The sequence below is a fragment of the Benincasa hispida genome, chromosome 6, assembly GCF_009727055.1.
Source record: "Benincasa hispida cultivar B227 chromosome 6, ASM972705v1, whole genome shotgun sequence".
Lineage (NCBI taxonomy): Eukaryota > Viridiplantae > Streptophyta > Magnoliopsida > Cucurbitales > Cucurbitaceae > Benincasa > Benincasa hispida.
Window position 1 is genome coordinate 55774414 of NC_052354.1, and position 6638 is coordinate 55781051.

Sequence of the window (6638 nt, forward strand, 5' to 3'; positions counted from 1 at the left end):
AGAAGCAAAACCTTTGTTTTTCTTTTAAATGTCTCACAAAAATATTTAACTGACGATTCATAACTTTTTAGTTCTCAATAGTTTTTAAAAATTAAATTTATCAATACTATTTTCACTCGTTTATTTTTATTTTTTATTTATCTTACTTTTGAAGACTCTTCTCAAAATTCAAGTCATGATTGAATATATATATATATAGTATTAAAAAGTGGAAAAAGGTTTTAGGAATAAAGTTGGTACGTTCATCTCTGGTTTAGAATTAAATTTTGTAGTTTTACCTGTTGTTATTTCGCTAAATATTTACGATTAATCTTACATTTTGACTGAGTTTTTCTTAAACAACAATAATAAGAATAGCACTAACATATGAACTCTACACACCCAAATACAGACATATGGACTCAGACATAACTATTATGCACACCCAAATACATACATACGAATTCAAACAACACAAATCTGCACCCCAAACACAATTCAGACAACACAACTCTGCACCTCAAATACAGGCATAGAACTTCCCAGTCATCTTATATCATCTCAGCGTCCCAAACAGCCCCAAAAAGTTTTTACTTCAATCCTTCTTTGAAATTATTCCAAAAAAACCCTGAGATTTGTTTATTAAAATCATATGTAAATTGACAGCATAGTTATGTAAAAAAAAATTGAAAATTATATGTGGTTTCATTTATAACGTAGTTTTAACTATATTTAAGTATAATTTATAGTATCAATTTTTTGTTTCTTAAAGTTTAGCACGTCAAGTGCTTATACACACCTCAACTAATCTCATGGGACAACCCGCCTGATCTTAAAACATTTGGGTGTCGAAGAAACTCATAAGAAATTAATTTCTAGATAGATGGCCGTCATGAATTGAACCATTGACCTCTTAACCATTGATCGAAACTAGGGGTGCGGTTTGGTTCAATTTGGTTTAAGAGCCAAACTAGACCGAATCGCGAAATTCGGTTCAACTTGGTTGTAGTGCAGTTCGGTGCGATTTGGTTTTTGGTTTTGGGTTTCTCTTCCAGCTAGGAAAGTTTTGACACTAAAATTTAGGGTTTAGAGAAGAAAAGGGGAGGCCGACGAAGTGAGAGTCTAAGGAAGACGAGGGGTACTTTTGTGGTGTGGCATTTGGGATGAAGAGGAGGAAGAGAAGAAGAAGAAGGAGAGGTGGTGAAGTGCGACTATGGCGTTTGGGAGGAGGCGGCCGATTGAGAGAGGGAAAAAAACTCTAATGAGCATTATATGTATATATAATGCCGTTCAATTCGGTTTTATTTTGGTTTCAATTTTGAAACCAAATCGAACCACATAATTTGATTTTGAAATTACATTAAACAAAATCGAACCATATTAATTTGATTTCAATTCGATTTTGATTCGGTTTCACAAACGATTTGATTCCTGTGGTTTATGTGGACACTCCTAATCAAGGTTATGTCTCCATTGTTACCATTAAGCCAAACACTGGATAGTTTTATCTCATTAACTTTCATCTATCGTTTTAACAAGAAAAACTTTCCAAAAATATTTCTTTTGGCACAACTTTGAATTTTATGGGTTAAAAGGAAAATTTTCAAGAATTGGGGGCATCATTGAAACCCACCTCAAGGTTGATAGGTATTTTGTATACTTTTAACCATTTTAATAGTGTGGTCATCTCAACGTAAGCTGCATGATTTAAATATGAAATATAACTAAACTCCATAGACATGTCTTAAACGTTTTAGATTAATTATTGACTAAATCGAATAGACAGGTATGGGAAATTTTCAGAAATAATATTCTCAATTTTCCATTTTTCAAAACTAGTATTCATCGATCATCAGATTTAGTTAAAAAATAAATTGTTTTTTCTAACTTATCTATTGTTTTGGTTCTTTTGGGCCTTGGTACATCTCAAAGAGAATTTTAGTAATTTTTCCAAACATTAGATAATCTATCCAAATCTTACACCAAATCCTATATATTTTCAAATTTTTTCCATATTCGGTTATCTTTACCGAATATTATATTCAATTCTTATGTAATTTTAGATCAATTTATGTTTCCATGATTACATGAATTTCTAAATTTCCAAATGAATTTACCAATTAGATTTTTTAGATGGAGGATTGTATTTTGTTTTTTAAATTTTGGAAAAGGTTAAATTTTGTAAAATAAATAAATAAGATATGAAATATATATAAAATCTCAGTATTAATCTGTCCGAAAATTCACCGATCTCAGTGTTAATATGTCCAAGATTCATATCGAGATTTTATATATATTCCATATTTTAACTTTTTTTAAAAAAAATAATAATGTTTCCAAAAATTTAAAAAACAAATCAATCATCTGAGATCTATCTAAAAAATTTATTTGGATAATTGATAAATTGATTTGAAAATTAAAAATTTGGCTAAAGATTTAAAAAAAAAAAAATATATCTAAGATCTTGATACAATATTTAGTAAATATAATCAAATTTGGGGGAGGAATTACATAAGCTTTTGATATGATATTTGGTAAATATAATCAAATTTGGAGGAAATTTAAAAATATATAAAATTTGGTATAAGATTTAGGAAGATCTAATATTCGGTAAAATTTACTAGAATCTCGGTAATCTCTCCCATATATATCAAGAAAGATCCAAAAGGGTTAAAACAACTATTTGTACAAGTTTTTAGAAAGAATACTAATTTTGTAGGACTGAAAATTTAAAAGTGTAATTTTATGACATTTTTATAATATGATGTGCAAAATTTTTAAAATGATAAAATTTCAAACAACATTTCTTTTTAGGAACATTAAAGACCACATTGACTCAACATGTACGTACGTATATATATATTAAATAATAATGACATTTTGATCCCTTCAATTATTGAGTTATTAGAGAAAAAGCACCTTACCTAATAAAATTTAATTTATTTTAGTTAATGGTAAAATTGAAATATCAAATTAGTGACTTTAAGAAAGAGACTTATCTAATAAACTAGGCTAGTGTAAAAGAATAAAGTCAGAACGAAAAGACATTACAGTTGGCTATATAAGTTAAAATAATCATAGTTATTTATTTATTATTTTTTTTTAGAATAGGTAAAATAATCCTAGTTTCCACGGATATATAGTATGTGGATGTTATTTAAATTGTTAGGCCGTTTTTTCAAATTGTGGAAAGGTCCACATCAATTAGGTTTTAATTGTTTAAAACATTGATAATCGTTAAAAACGATTCATGCAAATCGAGAGAGTGTGCAATGTTGGTGAGAGAAAAAAAGTAAAAGTAACTGTTTCATAATCAAATTACCAGGGATAGTTATTTACCACTTCGAATGAGATTGTTTATCTTCTATTGTTATCGTTTGTTAATGAGGTTTACTAATCTTGAGATACTTATTGTGCATATCTCTGGTTGCGATTAGGGAGACCTGAGAAAGTTTTTTCATTTCATGGTTTTTTCTCCTCATCTTGAGAAGGTTTTTTTTAAGTTTGTATTTTTTTTATAAAGGTACTCGTTGAGTGGGGAATCAAATCTCTAATCTCGAGATAGATGGTATATGTCAGTCAAGCTATGCTTATTTTGACAAAATTGTTTGTGTTATATGCTTGATTATTGTTCTTGTTTCTAGTTAAGTAGTTTCCTATTAGAGTCGGCACAATAGAGAATTATTGTTCTTAAGAATATTGTGTTTTCTTCAACATGAATCTTCATCGAGGTTTAAAGAATAGATACCAATGAAAATATCGGTGGAAATATCGGTGTCTTAACTTTACGAAAATTTCAATGAAAATATCGATAAAATACCAATTACGATAGATATTTTTAGGAAAAAAACATCTAAACAAAAAATTAAAAAAATAAATTGGTAAATAAACAATTTATTATTTCTAAATAAGTAAACATATCTATTATTTATATTATATTCATATTAATGACATTTTGATACTTTTTTTGTGTTATGTAAATTTTTCTAAATGGAACTATCAATTCATCTTTTAAATCAATATTGAATCCATGGAAACATGAAAGTATCGACATGTCGATAAAAATTTAATATTATGATCTTCACCTCTATTATTCTTAAAAATTTATTATATAAATAAGTAGACTAAAGACTAAATTGGCTCGAACTTTAGAATGTATTTCGATTATATTTTTAAGTGTTTAATTTTAAAAATAAGTTATTCTCAAAGAAATTAAGGTATTTGACACCACTCAAAATAACTATTCGAATGTATTTTAATTAGTTTTTATCAAAAGTGTTTAAATAAAAATAATTGTTTTGAAAAATTACCACCAACAAAAATTGAAAACATTTTAGTCGTTTTCTTTCTCCATTTCTAGAATTTAGATCGTTGAAAAATAGCAATCACGTAGAAAAACAACAACTAAAAGCCATAAAATAAAATAAAATATTTTCTCAAATATAAATAAATAAAATAAAATAATAAAATTCAGAAACGGAAGTTCGAGGCCACGACGCAGCTTCGCAATTGGGCCTCCGGTCCGCTGCGCCTACTCCCACCTTCAGTCGCTTTCGTGTGCGTGTCCGAGTCAACGAGCCGCCAACTCAGTCAAACTCGCGTTTTTTGACTCGTCCAAATTCCACCCCTCAATTTCCCAGAAAATTCAAATCCACCCCCAAATTTTCCCCATATAAAAACCCTAATCTTCAAATCCGCAATTCCAAAATTCGACTTCAGTTCCACCTTCTCCGTATTCAATAAAAGAGAAACGTTTTCAAAATTTTTAGAAACTCTTCAAGTCGATTCAAAAAATATGAGTTCGTTGAAGCTTACTGCCGTTCCGATGGTCGGATTCATCTTCTTGATTCTTCTTCAATTGGCTCACGCCCACTCTCACGATATTTCTCCGACGCCGGCGGGTCCTTCTAACGACGGTGAGTTACCGGCGGTATTACAAATTTGATCACATGGTTTGGTTTCGTTACTGAGATTTTGAAATTATTACCACTTATTTTCAATTTAGTTCTTCAATCTAATTTCTGAAATGTGAATTTAGTTTTAATCGGGTATGTTAGATCTGAAATTTTGTTCGTTTGGTTTTATAACTTAGTTCAATTTTATAAATTTTCTTTATGTTTTAACATTTGATATTACAAATTTAAAAGACTGTTTCTAATAGGAAAATGGTTTTAAATGTTAAAATTATTTTTAAATATAGCAACATCTGTCTATCACCCTTTCTCACTAATTAACCGTAATATGTTGTTATATTTATAAATATTTTGATTACGTTTTTTATTTAAAAACAAATTTTTTATAAGACAAAAATGGTTTTAATTCTTTCAAAAATATTTATAGATGTAATAAAGTTTTGTTATTGTTATATTTTTAAAAAGGATTGTTGTATGATATGATAAAAATTATTGTCCTATAAAAATCATGAGTTAAAATCATTCTTATCATATTTAACTAGTTAAAAGTTTTTTTAAAAAAAAATGTTAAAATTATCCTTATCAAGTTTAAAACCACTTATCAACCTTTAATCACTAAAAATCAATTTAATATTATATTTTTAAATGTATTTTCGGACTAATAAAACTATTTTAAATTATTAAAAACATTTTTCAACCATCTAAAAATAAAAATATAAAAAGCGATTTTAACTATTTTAAATTATACTTGAATTACTCCTAAACTTAATTAATTGATTGATTAAATTAAATTGTATTAGTATTATTAGGATAATCGCTTTAAATGACAAATATAGTAAAATGACACTGAATTATTAGTAATAAATACTTATAGACATCTATTAGCATTGATAAGAATATTTTTAAATATAACAAAATTAATTTATTTATTTATAGAGGTATCTTTTTAAATATAAAAAAAAAATCTAAATTTTATAGGAAAAAGTTTCAAAATACAAACACTTTTGAAACTTTTGGCTATAAAATAGAATTTTTTTTTTTCTATTTATAAGAATTTCTCATTTATTTAAATATAAAAAAAAAATGTGACCATGTAATATTTGCGGTATTATTATCGTTGCAGGAGCTGCAATTGACCAAGGGATTGCGTATGTTCTTCTTCTAGTTGCTCTTGTTGTTACTTACATCATCCATTAATAATTGTTATGGAGTGGTCTCAGTGATTCAAATTATTTTGGCTTCCATATTTAATTTACCCCCTTTTTTTTCTTTTTTGTAGTTTTTTCTCCGTTTATTGATGTAAAAATTGCGTTAGAATTTTGAAATTCATTATTATTCTTTTTACTTAAATTGAATATAATTCAATATCTTAGTTCGTTGATGATTAAAATGGATTGAATTAAAGTAAAGGAGATTGGTTCTAATATTACAATTATTATTTTTTTCTCAAGAGAACAATTAAATGAAAACTAAACTATTTTAAAAAATAGTAAGAAAAGAATTGTCTGATTGAATAATTTAGTAAGATCATTTAGATATAAATGCATCAAATATTTTCCTACTCCAAAATTAAAGTTATTTATACTAAAGTTCATTATTGTTGAAATAGATTAATGACCTAATTTTTAAATGGAACTCGATGAAAAGTTAGTGGATTTTATAATACGATCCTAATTATAAACATGATTTAGTTATATACTCTCCATCAAAATAATATAAAAATAGACATAATATATTTATAAAATT

General features: G+C 26.8%; 1 long non-coding RNA gene across 1 annotated transcript; it reads left to right on the plus strand.

The window, feature by feature from the left end:
- Positions 1-4667: 4667 nt before the first annotated feature.
- LOC120080126 lies at positions 4668-6273 on the plus strand. The gene is made up of 2 exons (XR_005482429.1): positions 4668-4895; positions 6016-6273. It is a non-coding gene; the product is annotated as an uncharacterized LOC120080126 (long non-coding RNA).
- The last annotated feature ends 365 nt before the right edge of the window (positions 6274-6638 follow it).